This window comes from Vidua chalybeata, chromosome 11 (genome assembly GCF_026979565.1).
Source record: "Vidua chalybeata isolate OUT-0048 chromosome 11, bVidCha1 merged haplotype, whole genome shotgun sequence".
Taxonomy (NCBI): domain Eukaryota; kingdom Metazoa; phylum Chordata; class Aves; order Passeriformes; family Viduidae; genus Vidua; species Vidua chalybeata.
This window is the reverse complement of record NC_071540.1, coordinates 16,462,443-16,484,323: the sequence shown is the minus strand read 5'-3', so window position 1 is coordinate 16,484,323 and position 21,881 is coordinate 16,462,443.

Here is a 21,881-nt window from a genome sequence, read left to right as displayed (position 1 = left end):
GGGGATGGAAGAAGAACTTAGTTGGGACATCTATTTTTTACTTAAAATCTGAAAACATGCAAATGTTCTCAATTCTGATAATCAAGAGCATGTTTTATACAGACCCCTTTCCCAAATTTAATGAAATATTGTTGTTGCTGATTAAAATTTTCCAAGAAATAAAAAATATGGCTTCCCAGCTGCCTTGCTCTACACTGTTTGGATTTCCACAGGTGGAGTTTGTCTGTGGGAATTTTGAATCCCTTACATCTGCAATAAATAGGCTAAAAAGTACTTGTAATATTTGCTGAGTGTCTCTCCCTCCTCACCATTAGTCAACGCTTACAGAGTAGCATTTCAAAAAAACCCCAATAGAAATGTAATATTTCTGTTGTTCTGTAGTTTAGCACTGACATTTCCTGCTGTGAAAAGGTTATAATTTTTTTCCCAGTATGTTTCTATGTGAAGAATATTCCAATTTTCAGCTAAAATGCACTGAAAAAACTCCAGCTTTTCTTTTGACATCCATTACTAAGCATTCAAATTCTCCAAAGTGCAGGATGTTACTTTATCCTGGTAATGACTGACTGACCTTTCTATTAACACCACTTTGAAGGCAGTTTAGTGGCTTACCTCTTTACCAAAATTAATAAATTCAGGGGTTCCATTAATGACTATTTTGATTCATAGTTCTGCTTCAAAACATAATTATATGTTACTCATAATATTGCTCATACTCCTCTATATTCTGCCTCTTCATTCTAAAGCTGGCCTGTGATGTAGCTGCATTTCCATTCTTTCTTTTATCCCTAAAGCCACATCTTGAAATCACTGGGGCCGCATCATGGCAGCAGAGAAGGATTTGGCACTGCCTCGTCTGAGAGTCTCATCTCTCCACACATTGTTCTTGTTGTAGCTGGAAAACATATGTCCCATTACTTCTGTTGTGGAAATATCAAGTAAGATGTAGAACGTCAACTGCAGTTGTTCACAGAGAGCGTAAAGGCGGGGAAGCCTCTGGAATAAATGCTGGGAGCTCAGGAAGAGCTCTCCAGATCACTTACTCCAGCATGCCAAATGATGGGAAATTCTGAGACCAAAACCAGGGTAGGCATTGGTTGCTTACTGGTACAGAACTTTGCACTTTCTAAAATGGTGAGATTTCCATCACCTTTTCTGTTTAGAAGCCTCTTGTTTAAGAGAACATAATGAATATATTTCCTTTTTTTTCTGTCAGCAAGCAAAGCTCTTATTGAGCTTTCAGGTAGTTATGCACTTAAATATAACAATTATTTTTATGTGAGTAGAACCAGGGTAGGAAATTCTAATTCTGCTGCAGCCACTTAAATAATTTCTCTCATGCTCTTCTTTGACTCAACTAAACTGAAGCAGCCATGAGTCAGCAGTGCACCCTGAATGACTCAGCAGTTTATCTGATTACAGGTATTTGAGTATGACTGGTACAAAAAAAAGAAAAAAAAAGGCGGAAGTAATTAAAGTATATGACTCCATCATTAGTACTTCTTTTGTCAGTGCAGGCAGAATGCTGTCTGTAGGTTCAGTGCATTCAATAAAAACTGCAAGGACCCAGGTATTTGGGTGGTTTTTAATTCCTTGTGTGTGGAGTTTCCAGCACTTCTATCTTGAGATGTGTTCATGGTGGAAGCTATTTTGTGTTTGCAGTCTGGGTATGGCCTAGTTGGAAGTTGGAAACTAATTTCATTACTAATTTCATGTATTTTAATCACTGTTTCCAACAAAGACATGATTTATTTTAGATGTACCAAAGTATTTTCTATTTAAGGTTTCTTCTCATTACCAGGCTAAACCAATGATGCTGATCCATGGTGCCTCTCTCTCCTATTGCTCTGTCCATTATTATGATATTTGGCATCCAGCATCACAAACATTTGCCCTGGAAGGTGTAACAGTGTCACAACAAAGGCCGACTGCATGAATCTGTTACAGAACAGGGTTTTGTTTAAGTCCATGCATTTTCATTTTAAAGGTCACATGATGACATCAAACATCAAAAAATGGTTAATGTGCTAAATTTGTGTGGTGAGGAAAGAGCAGATTAAGAACTGCTATGAAAGGCAATTGTAGTTTTTCAATAGTTACAGCTTCGCATTTTGACTTTTATTTATGCAATTGCCATATTCCCATGACTGCGTCATAAACGAGTTGGGAAATTCAATAGTGTATCCTGGCCAGGTAAATAAATGGGAACAAAACATGGCAATGGCTTTCACATTTTGTATCCTACGTGTTTTATCTCAGATAAATAGACTCAATAAATGTTACAGTATATGCACTTGTGCCACAAATATTGCATTTGATTCCTAATGGGTCATAAAGTGCCTTTTGCAACCCTTCAAAAACTTGTCAGCCTGTTATATGGAAAATATATTTCAGTACTAAATTTACTTTGTACTATTTGCCCTACTGAACTTGTTCCTGTCTTATGTTTCTAAACTATGTAGATAGTAAAATTTATGTTTGGGTTTGATCTGCCTCTTGGTTACAAAGATCTTAATTCCACTGAAGTGGTACAAGCTGGAGTCTTTACATCCTGTTGCGTTTTAATGTGTTCAATATTATAGTAACACAAGAATAATAATATCAAAACCTATTATAAGCTACATGAATTTTATTATTTAAACATACAAACCAAAAGTAATTTACAATATTGCATCAGAGTAAGTCTAAATTATGTTACAGAGAGCTGCATTATATAGAATGGATCTTCTGTTGTGTTTAACATTTTGACCTTGTGGGATATGACTCATGGTATTAACTGAAATGATGATGGGGAAATAGAGAATAGATGCAGCATCAGCTGTAGTCTTGTGACTTTTGATCACTTGCAGGAAAACTCAATGAACATTTTGTGTTAATATGGTGGTAATCTCTAGCTAAGGTTGGTTTTGATGAATTTTCTGACTATCAACATATTTCATGCATTAATGGTTAAGTCAACTTGGGAAGTTACAGAAAAACTGAAAATCTAAGTAGAATATGGCACATATTGATAGAACCAAATTAGCTACATCTAGATGGTGGTATTTGTTCCACATTTATTTTAGTATTTAGGATGATGCAGTCCCAGATGATTCCATTTATGTATAATGGGAAGTTACTGTAACTTACAGAGACAAGGCTAATATATTATTTCTCTTAGTAGTTCCATACAGGCAAGTACCAGAATAACCAGTGAATGGCTGCAAGATGTCAGTAAATCTGGGCCACAGAATATTAAAAGTGTAGAATCTGAGTTAATGAAGATCCATCATGTTCATATTATTACATATGTGTTACTGAGGATTCTGTGTGCATTATTTCTGTAGTCTTTGAACCATTTGTGGTCATCATAAATCTTTGAGGTAAAGAAAATGGATGGTTCAAGTGACAGCATAGTGAAGTGGAGCTAAAGCCTTGAGCTCTACTCTATCCAGAGTTCCAGGAAACTCCAAGGAAGTTTTCTTTAACTTTTATTAGTTTGTAGAAAGTTATTCAATGTTCAGGGTGTGTTGACCCTAAAGAAGAATATAAACTTTACATTGGCACTGAGGTAAATATTTGTGAAAAAAGTGCAATGATGACCACTCAGCTGTCCCTTACACCTGGTGTTCCCTCAGGGAACCATTAGGAACCCATCCACTTCCAGCCAAGTCTTTCAAAAACTTCCCATCAAATGAGACGGGATTGAGCCAGACCTTTTGGCTGAGATATTTAAGTGTGCTCTTCAAGCAGTAAATTTCAAAAAATGACAGGAGAATTAAGTAGAAAAAGGAATATGCTTGGGCAAATAAATGTATTCCTATGCAAATTAAATTTTTGATCAGAATATTAAAGCCTAAATGAGTTAATTATACTGGTAAATCAGCTCAGGTGTCCAAAAGACAAAATCAGTTAAGCAATTAAATTAAAACAATGAAAAAGATCCACAAGCAAACACTGACAACTGAGCTTACCTTGAACCTGTTCACCCCTGCTCTACTCCCCAGGAGCTCTCCAAAGAAGTTTACAAGACAACTGCCATCACTATTGCTCCACAGCAGGATGGTGATTGACTGGAGTGGCTGTTCCAGATGTGACCTGTTCCACCACACAGGAGTAATTTGTTTAAATCCTGTCAGAAGTTCACCACTTTAATAAGAGGGAGATTCGTGTAATCTGCAATAATAGCAATTAAAGATTTAAGTGTTGCGCACTTTTGTATGTCTTACGTACATATTCAGAAATAATTTATGTACAAAAAAGTGTCTTGAACTGACTCGCCTGAGGCCAGTGATGTATGTGCCATTCCCTTAGTGAGGTCAAGACTTGGTAAGAGAGAGTGATTAAAATGAGAATTAAAATGTGAATTGTAGGGAGACTTCTGTTCACTCCAGAGATAATGTGGTAATGCTGCTCCATCAAAGGAGGAATAAAATCATCCTCAGAGATGCTGAGATTTGTCTAAAACTGGAATAACATTTTTTTCCTGTTTAAAATTAAAGAGTTAGAAAAGCTTTGTTGCTTTTTCTTTAGGAAACAAAGAGATCTCTCACCTAAGTTGATCCTTCCCTGCATGTGGTGCTCCCCAAAATACGATGTACATGTGTCAGGGTGGACACAGCCTGGGAGGAGGGGGAGGTCTTGCCCAAGCTGGTTTTCAGTAGGCACAAACCCTCTGCATGGTGTGACAGACCTTTTGTTGTAGCAGCAATGCACTGGACATGCTTTATGTACTTAACTAGTCCTGAAAAAGTCAGTGACTCAAAGTGTTTTGTGTAGAATGCTCTGACTAGAAGAGTTTATGAGGTGTATAATGTCTCATGCTCTGCACTTCCTAACGATCAGATTGACTTTTGCAGCTCAAATAAAATGTGGCATGCTGGGTCTTCTGCCACATCAGCAGCTGAACAGCTCTCCAGGGCTGAGGCCAATGGGTTCCCAAACTCTGCCCCACCTTTGTGTAGCTTAAATGCTTCATGCACAGGGAGGTCAGAGAACAGGAGGTTTTAAAAAGCAAGTGTAGAAGCCTGTTCAGTTTGATTACTTTGATCGTACTTTCTTCTCCTGCTTTAATAGGCAGAATATAGGCTGTTGTCTTGAGTTTTCTGACCTAATGTTCAAGGAATTTGTTGTTGTTTCCAGTCATTAATAAGGACCTTAATTTGAGGTGATAGAACCATTGCTGCTTTAGCTCTGTAAACATTTGTGACATCTCCTTAGAAAGAGTTAGCAGCTATAATTTCTAAGTCATTAATCACCTTTTCCAAGAGCTGTATTTCTCTGGGCTTGTATTTCTTTTTTCAATACAGACAGTTGTGAGACTTTTGAAGTTTTTCCTCATTATATTGTTAAGAATTTTATCCAGAATTTGTGGGAAGCCTCTCCCTGACTTGTTGCTATAACTCATAGATTCAAGCTGCATATATTGCACTTGAGATAGATGTGGATAGAGAAATTTCAAGTGTCATATTCCATTACAGTCTGAAATTTCATGAAAGCTAAAGCACATTGTAAAATTACATTGTCTCTCCCATCATTTAGTTTCAAGAAAGAAAGAACTCACAAAAATGTCAAAACTTGGTAAACTCAATATTAAATATAATAAGCTTTTGATTTTGGTACTGCCAGAATCACTGGGAGATGAAAATGTTGTTTAAAACCTTCACAGAATATTTCTCCAATTTTCTAGCTTGAGTTTTTTCAAGAATGGTTCATATTCCTGGACAATTTGTTGTTAATTCAATGCTGTCATATAGCTAAAATAGCCATTCAATGTATTAAGCTCTCTAATGTACTTCAGACATCAATCATAAACCTTTGCAGGCTTCAGTCTGCTAGACTGAGCCTAAGTTCATTTAGTTTTCTTGTGGAAGATAAGCTCTGCCTTTCCCATTCATCTTAGTAATGATTTTCTGTGCTTGATCCAGTTTGTGTTCATTTTTCTCCAACGGGGTTTGCTGAGGCTGTGCATAACTCTGGGACAGACAGGAGTGATTCCAGTGTCTTGAACAGTGGCAAAATAGAAATCTTTCATCTTCCATCCCCCAAGCTTGAATACCAGACTCACTGAGCTTTTGAAATTGGAAGAGACATCTAGAGAAATTATACTGCAACCCCCGTGCTCAAAGCAGGGTCAGGGCATCACTCAGTTGAGTGTCACTCAGTTCAATGTGTCAGTTTAATACCCAGGAGTGGTCAAAAAAATTGGATATTGACAAAAATCAGGAAAAATATAAACAAACAAGAAGGCATTATAAACTTGCTGCATGTTGTGCTGTTTGATCCATAACACTGAATACAAATTTTTAGTTCCGTGCCTCAAAGGAAATGCAGTAGAATTCCAGAAGATGGAAAATTGTGGAAACAGCATTTCAAATCAAAGGAGTGATGCTGCATCCTCTTGGGTAATGAATGAAGAGTGTGACTTTTTAGGCTGTACATGAAGGATATGGTAGATATCCATGAAATCAGAGTGGCATGGAAAAAAGTGAGGAGGAAATTGCTCACTGTGTCTCCCAACAAAATGTGGGGCATGAAATGAAAGCAGCATCAGGCAGGTTCAGAACAGCAAAAGAAGGTGCTCCTTTAGAGCCATGGGGTTCAGCTGTGGAACTCTCTGCCACAGGAAAGCAAAAGTTTTCATAAATTTAAAACAACTGCAAAAATTTATGAAAGGAAAAACAATCTACAACTATTAATTAAGAGATACAATATTTGGCTTAGTAATCTGAAAGAGTATTCTGGGAAAAATACCATTCCCTACTAGTGTTGTTCTTTGCAGTCTTTGTGTGACAGCTTTTATAAGCATTGGTTTTTAATTTAGAATGAAGTTAAATTTTAAAATCTTGAAGTCCTGTGTAAATACTTTTTCTCCTTAGAGGTCTAATTTCTAAAGACCAGTCACAGTGAAAAGTTCTATTGAAGAATACTGGTGTTATGCAATGCAAGAGTATAATGGGCTGATACTTGTTCCCTTTTACCACTATTATTTTATTGACTTAATAAGAGTACCTTTAATTTACAGGGGAAAAGAAGGCAGCTATTATCTCTTAAGAGGGTGAAATTACAAAGACATCAGTAGGCACAAGAAATGTATATTTCCTCCAAAAGATGCATGTTTTCTGAGGTGTTTCAATTAGCTCACATCTGTGTCTTCTATAAGAACTAGGAAAATTGTACGTGCATTTAATGCTCTGAGTTGGCCTGAAAAAAAACAGAATAAAAGCTAATTATGTTAATGGCCGAGGGCTAAAATCTCCTTCACTTGAGTGTGTCTTCATGGCTGTTACAAAGGCTTAATACTGTAATATTTAATGACCACCCAGAAGTCAGACTTGCCAAGAGTGAGGACTGGATATTTTTATTAATTGCACAGTGGTCAGATACTCCCCTGGCCAGTCTCTTGACAGCAAGAGTTCACTCAAATCATGTTCTGAGGTGGGTCAGGAGCCACAGCCTCGTTCACACTGCAGTAGCTCCTCCTTGGCATCCTCCTGCTGGTGACTCGGTATCTGACCTCACAGGAGGGAGATTTTAGTGACTGTTTGTGCCTTGTACTTTGATAAATATAGTGCAGTAATGTCTTCAGCTTCTTAATAATCTTGTGGGAGAAAAGAACATTTTTTTTAACCTAAACCCAGTTAGTACAATCTGATCCTCCTGCTCTTTCTCAAAGACGTGTCCTACTCAACTGTTCTTGCACTTATCAAGCTAAATAAATATCTCTGTCTATTTAGAGATAATTATTCTGAAAGTTTGTCTTTAAAGCTAATGGAAATACTTTTTGATTTTTTTTGTAAAAAAAAAAAAAAAAGTAAACAGTGAAAACACAAATTTTTTCAATCAAAAGATTTTGGTTTAGAATCTCAAGTTTTGAATTTGGAAACTTCCAGGGTGTCTTACTTTTGCTATTGTCTTTTCAGAGTTACATTTTATTTTTCCTGTCATGGAAGTACAAGACTTAAACTACATGTCTGTTCTAGAACCTTAACAGTTTAAAGCCCTCTGTGTATTTTGCAATGTTTTTTTTTCTATTTTAATCAATCAACATTTTACCAAGAAAAGCCAACACTTTATGGAAAACTAAATTTTTTTTTTTTTAGTCGGAAACAAAAAAGTACTCCTTTTAAAACCAGATGTAGCCATCCAGTTTGTGGAAGGATAGAGGAAGGAAATCTTTTGCTTCCATTTTAGAGATTTTAACGTCACCTTTTGACTTAGGCAGATTAATTCTTACCAAGTTAATTTATGATTCTTAGGATCAGTGTTTCCTGTAGCTTGTCAGATCAGACCATTGTATTATTACATCTCACAGTGAGCAGGAGTCTGTTCCCTAATTCCTGTTTTCCCTGTTTTCTGTTAACCTGCATCACCAATGGGATTGTCCAGAGCCAGCCCAGCAGCTTCTCCCAAGCCATCTTGCTTGTTTCCTGCTGAGGGTCTTACAATGGCTTTTCACTGTTTGCCTGTTCCAGCAATTATTTCCTGGTTTCTAGCCAAACAGTGATTCACACAGCATATAAAGGTTTCATTCCACTTCTTTTTTCGGTTTCCAACTTTCTGGTGTTTTCCTGCAATTTCAGTTCCAGAAGACATACTACCTTTTTTCTTCCCTTTTAACCTCCTACTTCATTCAATTTACCATCATTTGTCTACTCCACCTCTTCCTTTCATGCTGTTAGAACTGAGCTGTGCTGCAGAGTTCAGAGGCTGCAGCAGCTTGCATTTAATTTTTCCTTGCTCTTGAAGATTTTTCACATTCTTCATGGAGTTTTAAGTTTCACATATTCTCTTCTGTATGGAAAAGACATTGCAGCAGAAGACATTCTTTTGATGCATGGTCTTAGCTGTGCAGAAGAACACAATGAGCAGCTCAGCTTTGCAAGATCTCTTTTATGAGGCCTCATGCCCAGCAATGAAGGCTGGAGCTGGCGATCATAAGGAACAATAGTACACACTTTTTCCCCTTCTCTTCTTTGTTTTAAGAAGCAGGACTCCACTCACATGCAAATAGCAGCTGTTTGCAAGTGAAAAGCAATGAATTATGATGCTGGTCTGTTCAGGAAACAAAATTGTGTTCTAGAATTGATAATGAATCACAGAAGAGATCTTAATACACACATCTGCTTTAGTGTAAGGCTAGAGATTTTAAATGCATGACCCTCTAGTCAGGAGTAACATGGATAAGTATCAAATCCCTATAATTTTGCAGACATCAGGAAGGATTTCTTTCCCTCATTTCAGAGTTCTGGTACTGCAGGTGGCTTTCAGTGGGCCCCACATCATCCCTGCCCAAGTAACTTTTGAGGGGAGGAAAAAACATCACTAAAAAGTGGGTCCAGATGAGTATTGCTTCTTCTGAGTGAGAGGCTCTTAACTTTGGGTCTTCTTACCAAAGCACCCAGGACTGAGGGCTGTTCTGGCACTCCAGCATTAATTTAAAAACTGACACCCCCTGCAGTTGCATCAGTGCCCGTGTGTGTCTCATCTCAGGATAGTGACTCACCTATTTTCTCACCTTTCTGGTCAGATTGCATCACTGGATGTGCTGGAACCAGCTACTGCGATGTGTGGGCTGATCAATAACAGAAATCAGCCCCATTTTGCCTGCAGCAGGTGGATAGTCAGGAACAAAACTTGTTGATTCTGTCTTGAAAGCAGGCTCAGATCTCAAGGGGCTCAATTTCATTCGTACCTTCCGTGCATTTGCAATTCCTTCTTTCTTTGCAGGAAATATTTTTACTTTCAGCTCAGTTAGAACCTAATGTAACACCTGCTGGAAGATGTTTTTTAGGGTCTTGGTAAGCAGAAGGAGTTTATCAACCAGAGCAAGTGCTAGTGAGGATTCAGTCCCTCACAGAATGGTGGCAAACCAAACATGGGCAAGGCTGCCTCCATTGCAGAAGCAATCCTTCCCTTCCTGTGAATCCCCTTCCTTTTGTGCACAGGAGTCTGGACTGAAAATACAGTGCTTAATGAATTCTTAAACAATGCCTTTCTTTTAGGATTGAAAAGCAAAACTGACTTGCATATGATGAAAACCAGTGGAATTATTTCCTTCCAAGGGGGATAAAAGCAACACACGTGTACAGCCTGTGAGTTTAGTGGCATTAATTCTGTGGTAGGGGTATTTTGTGTGTGACAGAAGAATGAAGTCATGCTTTTACCAGTGGCATTTATATTAGTATTATTTTTCATGGAAGATACATGGGTGACAAAGTCTTGTTGTTGCTTAAGCTACTGTTGTTTTTATTATGCCACTGATTTTATTGATATACTGTTAATATTAATAACAGTATATTACAAACAAACAACTATTAATATTAATAGTTGTTATGCTAATGAGTTACTAACATTTGTGTCTTGGAGGTTTGTTCACAAAATGTACCTTGAATGGAGAAAGTGCATGAAGTACAAAATTGTCATATATGCACATCTGTATCATTAATGTGAGAAGTTTGTTTTACAATATATATTGAAAAAAAGTACTGTGAAGTGCTTACTCAGCCAGTGAGCTTTCATGCTGAAATGTATTTTTCAGTAGCAGAACCTCCTCATTTGTCCTTGCTTGTTATTTTCCAGTAAAGATGTTTATTTTCAACTGTGTTACAAGTTAATAATGGAAACCAAGGGTCACTGAAAGACTTTCTGTTGGTTACAAGAAAAAGTTTCTTAAAGTCTTTCTTAATTTTGTCTTGTAAAGGGTGAGACTTTGCAGGGAAGTTTCTATTGCAGCATCTCCTACAAAATGCTGCAGCTCCATGTTCTGGTAGAATTCTGCATTGGGTTTTATTTGTAGCTGGAGATATGGAGATATAGCCTGCCCTGAGAAGTACATTGCAGACCCCTTCTTGGCTTAATTTCTTACCACCTCTGGAAACTGTATCCTGATATCTGAAGAACAGGACTATAAATCAGTAGCCACTTTAATCTTGTTTTCATTTAAATGTTTATTGGAAATCTTATATATATTGGAAAATATATATATATATATGTGTGTGTATGTGTGTGTGTGTGTGTGTATTCAGCATCAAATCCCTGTAATTTATACTGCCTGTGAGGGCATTCCTGGGTTATTATGCTGAAGGTGGCTGCCTTCTGTGATCACTGCAAAGCAGATTATGCATAATGCCTATGAGTTGGGCTTTATCTACTTACTTTACTCTCAATAATAATGAGTGTATATGAATTTTCCTTCACTTGAAGTACTGAATTAGTTCAAAACGTGACTCCTGAGTTCACTTTCATAACGTCTTCTGCTTGTCACAGTATTTTCACAGTATCTTTCCAACTGCCATTTGAAACTCATTGGGTCAGTCCCCTTATGATGCTCATGTGCCAGTAAAGAGAATCCAATAAATTCCCTGCTCTTGAATCAGGGATGGAGCCAATTAAACAAAGTTAACAATATGATCAAAGAGGCTGGAGAAGATTTTAAATACTCTAATCAAATATACAGCTTTCTGCATGAAAGGGAGCAAGCACAGAGGAAATACCACTTTTCTCATCTGCTACATATTTTTTTAGAAGTCTCACAGTCCAAGATAAGCCCAGTGAATTCCGACCAGCAGGCACACTTCTCTCAGTCTTTGAGATGTTCCTTGTGAAGTTGGCAGAAATGCAAAGCAAGAGTGATAGAATAATGCTGTAACGGAAGATCAAACTCATTCTTTCTGCTACATTACTCTAATTTTTGTAATGCCCTCCCAGGAGCATAAAAGATCCCTGATGCATGGAGCAATGCTGGTATAAATTATTAGCTCTCTGCTCCAATTTGTTCATCCTGGATAGTCATAAAATGTGTTTGTTTCAAACGAAAACCTCTGCTTTGCAAGTAGATAACAGTAAACCATTTTCTGTTTGCTTGTTTTTATTTTCTGTGAGAATATTTGAGGGTAGAAGCTAAGTTATTTTGACTTTTAAATTTATATTTTCAAGGATAGGGGTTTAGGATCCAGCTGTCTATATCAGCATGAAATTATTGAGATTGTTTGTTTGTGGTAGTAAACCAGTTTGTAAAAGACTTGGAGCATAAGCTTTGTGATAGATATTTCCAAAACTATTGTGATAGTATTTACTGTTAAGTCTGGCAATATGTTACAAATTAATGATGACTCAATTTTCCCCTTTAAATTCATTCATCAGAATGTCCAAATTAGATTATACTGACTCCAGGCTTTTGCTTTAACAGGCTGTGCAAACCCCTGTGGAAAAACAATAGGAAATTTAATAGGAGCAAGTATAGTAGGATTCTACAAGAATTTAATAAAGTCCCACCAAAACTTTGAAGATTACCCCTGGAACAAAACAGTAAGTGATACCTTGGATAGACTTTTGCAGTAGCTTGTAAAATTCGATAGCAGTGACACAGCTTCCTAGAAAATTATATAGGATTTTTGAGGGAAAAAACTCTCAAATAATCGGAAGACTATGATTTTTTAATTTCCAAAAGAATGTTTCCATGCAGGACTATTCAAGTCCAACCTATCATTAAGATATCACATCTGTAATGGAAAAACCCCAGGTAGAGCAGTGTCTGCGTCAGTTATTTTTACATTCCAGGCATTGCCACCTCTTTTAGAATGGGGCCACACCTTGTGGCCAGCTTGAAATGTGGAACTAACCTCTGGCTTCAGCTGAGCCCTCAGAAAAGAATTTGACGCTTATCACTTCTGCTTGAGCTATTTCTCCATTTGTGGGGAGATTTCATTACCCAGCCCATCCTTTACATGGGATTGGGACAATTAATTTAGGAATTATTCAAAGAGTAAGAAGGTTTCATTGGAAAAAAGAGAAGGAGCTGCACTGTGAGAGAGGTACTTCCATAGAAAGGGTTGGCTCCAAAGAAAGGTGAAAGAACATTCATATGGGGCAATGCAGGTGGCACCAGAGCACTGGAGTTTGGTTCTGAAGACACAGCATTCCACTCCTTAGTGGAATTCCTCCTCCTCCTGTGCAGTGAAAAATTCCTTCTCCCTGGCTGAGCTCCTATTGTACATTGGGATACCAATAGTGATGAAGACATGAGTAAGAAAGTGAAGCAAAAATCTTTCTATTGCCTGGGATACATCACCCGGAAAACTTACTCTGACCTCAGAAAACGTGGCAAAATCTCAGTTTTCATTTACGTTTCATTACTGGGAATTTAGGGTTAATTCCTATAAGAGTCAATATATGAGAGGTAAGAAATTGCATCTTTCCTTATAGTACATGAACTTGTATAGTTTATGGATGTATTTTCCAGTCATATTCCATACTGATGTAAAGGAAAAGTGATTCATGAGCTGTGTCATGCTTTCAGAGGTACAACGTGGAACTCAGTGGGTAACTGATTCCAGTCCTTTGCTGCCCTGAGCAGTTCCTTGGCCTGACATGCTGCTTGAACATTCACAAAGGCAACAGTGATGTTCTTTCTAAACATATGAGAAGAGTTGATCCTCCTCCAGAGCAGCAAAGACTTCAAAATATTAAAAAATATACAGGCAGAGAAGGTGCAAGGGGATCTTAGATATGAGATAGTGATGAGAGGGGAGGCAAGAACTCTGTCCATAAGAAATATCTGTATCCATTGGAGCAAACTTCCCTCCCCAGCACAAGATCCAGATTTGGATATTGCCTTCACTGCATAGGCATCACCCAAACTCACAAATTACTGCCCTACCATTTCAACATTAGCAGTGGGGGGAAAAAATCTACAAAAGCCAATTTTCTTCTCCCCTTCCACTGCCTTAGGAAGAGTACAGCCAGATGCCAAGAAAACCAAAATGACACAAAAATGAATGGGCATAAGTCATCACTGAAATACGCCAACATGTTTTGCCAGCTTCACCTGGGTAGGCTTAGAGGGCCAGCAAAGCCTCTGCTAAAATCATGTGGGTGTTTTGCTCTGAAAACACCTTCATAATTATAAAAAAAAAGCCATCACCATTGCCTAAGGAAATGGGACCCTCTCACTGATACCAGCCAGTCACTCCAGTCTGCCTTGCAAGAGGGCTTTTGCACACACAACCCACTGGGTTTGTTCAAAGGCTGGCACTACTCTGTGGCTTCACAGCTGGAAGTTCAACCCAGCTGAAAATTCCTTAAGTGGAAAATGTAAGCCTAAAGTTCCTTGCTAATTAGCACAGTTCCTGATGAACTGGATCTAAAAGGGAATTAAGGAGTTTGATCACACAAGATGCTTTTAAAATGTGAAGAGTCATTTTGAAGTTGGCTTCTAAAATCTTGCTTTCAGTGTCTGTTGGGAATGGTTGTTGATGTATTTTGGGGTCTGATTTCTGGTGTCCTTTTGGTGTTACAGGAGTCATAAATACCATGATTTTTTTAGTTTCATCATTGCTCATGAGATGAGTTTTGCTGTCATGTTTTTAGTTTGCAAGATGATTGTGTTGCATTCTAGGACATGAATTTTATTTCCTGTTTAGTTCCACATGCCTATTTTGAAAAGTCTTTGAACAACTGTTCCTGAACCTCTTTTTTGTATATCCCTAATCACATTTTTCTTTTCCTTGCTATGATTTTTGGATTTTTTCACTCTTTCTTGTGAACAGTTTGAATTCTGATGAGGTTTTAGAGTATTTTATGCTCATTGTATTTTTATATTAGAGTACTTCAGTAGGGCTGTGGTTTTTTGGTTTTTAAATTACAGCCATTTCTATTGTTAATATTCAGAGAAGACGGTTTGACCTATACGTTTGACTTTTGTGACTGTTTCTGGGAACTTGTGAGCCATCTGTTAGGTACTTTAAAGGAAAGTAGATGTCCATAAAACTTACGGAGGCATCACTGATGTGTGTAAATCTGTTTCTTCTGTATATTAAAGTTCAGATGATTCAATATTTTGTATTTCCTGAAAGAGAAGCTGCACCTGAATTAAAAATTTAACATGCTGCAAATTCAGCAAAAATTGATGACGTCAATTATGAAAACAGAAGGTGTTTTGATAAAATCACTGTGCTGCCAAATAGAATGTGATTGAGTTACCTTAGGAAAGGTCAGCCTTGGGTACAGCTGGTTTGAAGGGTGGCTCTTCCTTGGCAGGGTCTGGTATCAGTAAAATTAATTCTGGTGTGTTTTGCCTGATGTTTCTGTGCTTTGGAGGATGTTACACTGTAACCACAGTTTGTGCAGTAATTGCCTTCCTTGGGACAGTCCCAGTGTATGAAGCACATTGCTCACAAATAAGGGTTTTCACATGCTGAGAGGAAATTGGCAAATACTTTGAATACATAATAGGAGCTATACTGAGGTTTCCATTAACTACTCCAGTAGAAAAATGTTGCAGTGGTCAAGTATTTTACTATTAAAGTGCTGACTAACAAGAAGGAATGTGATCCTGTTAGATATGACATCTATTTATAACTGATTAAAAAAAAAAAAAAAAGAGGTGCCTACTCAAAACCAAGTGTAGGGGATGGCATTTGCCAAATACATTTTTTTTAGTTTAATCTCCCCATTTAAATCAGTGGTAGAATACAGAGTACTTTAATGCTAGTAGAATCCTCCAAACATAGAATTCCTGTAGAAAGTTACTAAGAAGAAATGTTCACTCCCTCAAAAAATCCAGCCAAACTGAAATTACTTTTAGTATTAGACTAACTTTGTGAGAAAAAATATGCAGCATAAGAAGAATAAGATCTTATATAGATAATCTATTAATTATAAAAGGTGAAAATAAATTATTGAAAATATCACAAACAGGTTATTGTAAGTAAAACTTTCAAGAAAAGTAATGAAATACTCAAATTCTCAACATACTGAGAATAATCTTATTGGTATTTCTAAAAACGTGGTAGAAATTAATATTTAATTGTGCATGACCTACCCTTTTATCTTGACTCTGCTGCAGTCCTGCTGCTTGGAACTAGAGAAGTAACCTCAGTGGAGGAAGTAAAGTAGACTCTTTCATACTTATTCTCCAGCAAAGCCCAAAGCCTTCATATAAAAGCCATCAGCTTTTATAAAATATGTAAAAATGAGTATCTTTTTTAACTGTTATCTGGCAAAATCCTTGGAATGGATTCTGACATCCTGGTCTATGTGTTCCATTATGCAAAGGACATGGGGTTTAGCCACAGCTGGCTGGGATAGAAATCCTTTGCTGTAGGAGCATTCCCTGCTGGGGCTGCAAAGCTGGACCTCAGCCCAGGAGCTCTGTCCTGACTAATATCTGCTCTGCCTCCTGCAGCAAGTTGAGCTCTGATGAGGAGAGGATCTGTTTCTGACCAACAGTTTCCTTTCCTTAATCTCCAATACAATTGGAAAGCTATAAAAAAGGAAAATGAGTTCAGAGCAATATGTCTTCTCTGACCTTTTTCTTTGTCCAGTTGTGAGTATTGAACATCTTATCCAGAATTCTCATGCCAAGTTTAGAATAATTTCTTCTTGAGCTAGTCCACAATGATGAAGTAGAATTTTTCAGGAGACGGATTGCTCTTAGAGCGGAAGATTATTACGTGCAATTCACTCTGTTAAACTGAGCAATAAGCATTGCTAAATTGAGCTTTCTCAGTGCTGGGTGGTCATTCTTCTAGTTCTGTGGTGAAAAAAAGGGGATTGGAACCAAGTTCCCTGCTTGGATCTGTTCATCATACCAATCCCTGCCATCTGAGCTCCTAATTATGATTTACTAAAAACTTGGCATGAATCCCAGATCTGCTAAGGAACCAGAATGGAGTGTCCCTGCTGGAATCAATTCACATGTCAGACCGTGTAGCAGTCGTGGATCCCAGGGTGTGACCCTGCTGGGTGGTGTGACAGCAGCCCTTGAATCCCATCATCACCATCCCTGGCCCTGCTGGGTGCTGCAGGGAAGGTCTGCACCAACAGCCTCTGCTGGGACGTGTGGTGCCCTGCTTGGGTGCCCTGCCATGGCCACCCTCCTGCCCCACAACCCCACATCCCCAGTGCAGCTCAGGGCTAAGAGAGGATCCAGCTGTTTGTGGCTGAATTATGGAATCTGGGAGGAGCGGTATTGACCTGAAAGTGTGCGTAGCATAAGCAAGGAAGCATGAGACAAAGCCCCAAAGGTGAACTTTGTATTCTGTACATGAAAATTGGTGTCTAAAAGTATGGTAACATTGTATTGTAATTTCCACGGTTTGTGTTAATGATGGAGACGTTTTTCTAAATATTTCACTTCAGCAGCTTTCTGGAAAAATGAGAGTGAATGCTAAATTGTGTGTTATATTATCTGGTAATAGTATTGATGTTAAGTCAACTCTCAGTCATAGAATTATGGGATATCCAGAGTTGGAAGTTGGGACCCACAAAAATCGAGTCCAGCTCCAGGTCCTGCACAGGGCAGCTCCAGCAATCCCACCGTGTACTTGAGAGTGTTGTGCAAGTGCCCTCAGCCACTCCTCACACAACTTCCACTTCACCATCCTCATGTTCCTCCTTTGGACACTCTCTAATGGCTTTGTGTTTTTCTCATATGTGGTTCCCAAAGCTGCACACAGGGCTCGAGGTGAGGCTGCACCAGAGCAGAGCAGGGCAATCACCTCTTGTCATTCTTCCTCCCAGTAAAATGAAGCAACGTCGTGTTTTTGGAGAATCTTTTGGTTTGTAGTTTCTTGTAAACAGCAAGGCTGGATGGTTTTCAAAATATTCCTCAGTCAGACACCTAGCAGCTCACAGAACTAAAGAGTCATTGTCCCCATTAGTTATTAAATTCTTGGTTACAGTGTTTTAAAATTCCTTCCTTCCCTGGAGTGATGAGGTTCACTTAAGCTTTCTGGGACTTATTCTGGGGACAGTGCCATTAATGTGAATCTTCCAACCTGTGTCACACTATCAGTTTCTCCAGTCAAACAACATGTTTTATAATTTCTGACTGCATTTTAAACATGTATTTGTAGAGGGAAGGACACAAAGTTTACTGTAATATCCTTTATGAGAGAGAAATATCAGAGTTCCTTTTGGCCTAGTGTCAACAGAAGGGGATGACTCCATCTGAAGGAGTGGCTGTTCACTGATCTAAATATTAACCTACAAGACTTGGCAGCACAATGGGAGTGTTCAGCTGACTGATTCAGTTCTGATATCTTGCACTGAACATATTGAGAGTCATTGTGTATTTGAGGTAACTTATGGCTTTTATTATGCTTTAATTTCATCAACCTTTAAAATAATGAAATAATTTTACTTGCCAGAAAATGTCTTGGTGGGCAAAGCCTGCTAAGATGTCTAAATGCCTGCCTTCTTTTATGGCTGTAGATGAGTTCTGAAAGACCCTTCAAAGACTGGGCTCCTCATATTTATAAATTTATACAATAACTTCAGTATAATCATACAGTAAGTATCCAAAAAAAAACCCACATCAGGTTAGAGGTATTTTCTTTTCCTAGCACAGGGCCAGTTCTGCCCTTTATATGAAATGCAGGTGACTTCTATGCAGCTGCAGTGGAATTTGACCTTCAGGCAGTGTTTTCCCAGCAATGATCAGTCACCTTCTTTTGTTTTCAATACAGTCATATAAAATTATCACCTTAATTAAAAGGAGAACTGTAAGCACTCTGCCTTCTGCCTAATTTCAGAACTCTCTTGCTCCTTGCTTTGTTGAATGAAGATACTGTGTTCCTTTCATACTGCAATATCCTCTGTGTTTAGTAACCCTTCCGGTTCCTTCAGACTGGAGTTATTCAGCACACTCAGAATTAGGGCTCACTCATCAGACAACATGGATTTTGTAAGTTCATTACATTTCTTTCCTCAGATATGATTACATATGTCTGTCTTAATAAAATCTTCAATCTGTGGAAAGAGTTTCAATTGTAATTTGTAACTGTACAAAAAGCAACATTTAACATCACTGTAAAAGTCCCTGGATGCAAAACATCATGAACAAATAGTCTTGGGAAAGGTTGGTGATGCCTACAAAAAATATCCCCAAACTTCACAGTACTTCTCTTATCTATAATTACCAGCTTTTTTTGTAGAAAATTCATTTAACCAGACCTTTCTCTCTGTTGCCCTGTGAGATTAAAATGTGGTAAATGGAGAAGTTGTTAAAATATTATCTAGAAGGAGTAGACTAAATTTTTGAAGCATAGCCAATAAAAAATAGAAGAAGGAATGTATTGACACTATTAACAAAGGCATTTTGGGCACTGGCTCCTAGATAAGCTACAATTTGATATTTCCATTTCAGCATGAGAAACTTAAAGAGTTTCCTCCATTCTTAAGTGCAGGTTTTGATATTAATTTTCAGAGCCATCCACCACTTACAACATGCTGTCTTCCTCCTACACAATTTAGTTGTTTCACAATTGTATTGCACAGCAGACAAATTTCCTGTAAGTTTACAAATAATGCAGGTCTTTGGTGCTTTTAGAAAGCATTCTTGAAGTCTGAGTTTACAGCCCCTCTGATGATTTCATTTTTTGTGGATGAAAATTGTTTGTGAACTTTTCCCTAATTGTCAATGAGATGATCAAGTAAATGGTGTCAAAAACCCAGCAACCCTAGAAATAGTTTACTTCACACATTTAATTGCAATTCTTGAAACCTATTTGTTGGCAAAGTCTGCGTTTGGAGCTTTGCATAGGTGAAGATTAAAGCCATTCAGAATGATCATTGCATTCTGCTACTTTCTTTTTTTTTTTTCCTTTTGGGCATTTTTTTGTGTTAGAAATGTCAACATTGAAATCAGATGTGGCTGTGCAGCCCTTTCTGAGCTGGTGCCAGGTGCAGAGGAGCCTGTCCCAGGGGGAGCCTCCTCTCCCTGGCTCTCTGGGGCTGCTGCTCCCAAGGAAGGGCAGAGCCAGCGCCTGACCCAGCTGCCTAAAATTAGACCCTGATGTCAACCCCAGAGCTAAGCCCTAACTACTCAACTTTCATAAAACTGCTTTTGTCATTGCTTGATGCCTGCTGGTCCACTGAGCAAGCAGGTATCAGGGCTAATCCTAAAAATGCATGGTTATTTTTACAGTGACCTTTCGAAACAACCTGGAAGTGCTGTCATTGGGGTCAAACCAGAGCTGTTGGTAGTTCATTAGGCTCATGTCACTCTGCATTTGCCTCCAAAACATTTCATCAAGTATTCCAAGTACTCATTTAATGCAATTAATTTAACTCAAGACTACCTTATTTTCCATTTGGAAATAAAATCATCATATGTTTTGGCTTTGAAAAAAATAAAGGAAATGTTTAGCTTTCTTAGCTATTTTGATTTTTTAAGGGTCAGCATTACAAGGTCTGTCTTCATCAGAATGGAAAAAATCACTGTTTAGTTGTCACTTAAACTTTATCCTTCAAACTTTAAATATTCCAGTGTTACTTTTTCTGATGCTGTAGTTCTTTTCAAAATACTTCTGTGGGAGTTGAAATGCATGTAAGAAAAATGTGTATTATTTACAGAAATAACTTAAAAGTAATAGTATTCTGAAAAAAACCCCAAATAAGCAACCCTGTAGTTGAAAGCAGTTTGATAATTAAACAGAACAATTTAAAAACTAAAAAAAAAGTGCAAAACAATTTGGAAAGGAAGTAATTTGTATAACTAGCAAATATTTAAATAGAACAGGACTATTTCCTGCAGCGTAGGATCCTTTGCAGAGTGTTTCAAACAGTTGAACTCACAACAGGAAGTAATTTGCTGTTGAAAATAAGATCACATGAAATTCACTGCCTATAGTGATAAAAGGGAAGTGCTTCACTTGGTGGAACTTCTGGTTAATGGGAGGCATCAGAGCAGGTTAGTGGCACTGTGTGTCTTAAATTAGGTTAGATGTCTGAAACAGGAGCAGAGTAGATATGACAATCCCATGGAACAAGCATTAAATGAACAAAGGTCCCACTGGGCATCAGATTATGTGAAATGGCTGTTTGAAAACATCAAAACCTTTATAGGTGCTGGGAGTGTGGAACCAATCCAACAAGGATGTTACAGATCTCTGCACTGTCACACACAGGGAAATAACATGACAATGAATAAAATTCTTTCTAAGTTCCTGAGCAGGCCAAGGTGTAGGTATGGACCTTTAAGGAGAAAAATTAAACAACTTGAGTTTTCATTTGCTTATTTCTTCTAAAGTAGCCGCTGTCAGGATGATGTTTGAGGATACCTGATCATGCACTTGGAGACAGTAAACCAGGATACTTCTAATTTTGAGGTACTGCCCATTCAGGTGGCAATGAGGCAATCTTTTCAGAGGCTGAGGAAAAGTAAATTGTTAGAATTAAACAGTGCAGAAGGATTAACATTTCATTGGAGGTGATGCACAAAGTCACTCCTGTCAGCTGTACGGCTGCTCTGTGTGTCCATTCTACAAAATGCTTCAATAAGAGTGTATTGTAATAAACCTCTATATATTTGATGTTCTGCCTTTTTCATGGCTTTTTTTTTTACTACATTGTTACCCTTGAAGGACCTCTGAGACTTTCAAGACTGGAGCTCCTGCTTAACCCACCATCCTTACATTCCTAGAGAGTTTGAGTCAAGGCTACTGCTTTTCCAAAGCAGCTTCTTTTCTTAAGGTCTAATGCCAAAATCAGTAGGAGTTGTTGGGTTAACTTTGGTAGTGCATATCTGAGACACATTTGATCTGTTGGTCCATCTTTGTAAGGAATCACTCTTAGGAAATACTTACCCTTATTTATTCATTCTCTGGTACTGCCAGGAATCTTGGACTGGGTTTGGATGACGTACTTGGGCATTCAACAGCAGATTCAAGAATGTGGTCATCTGCTCCAATCTGCACCTAATTCCCCGATGTGATGGTGTGGTGTTTTCCTGACACATCTGTCTCTGCTAATGTACTGTTTTGAATTCAGCAGAAGAAATGTAGCTCTATGCTTCGGTGTTAAATTATTATTATAATCTGAATTTTAATTAAATCTTTGCTATATAAACATGACATTTTAATGCTCTCGGTAATAAAATAGTATTTTATTTTAAGTAA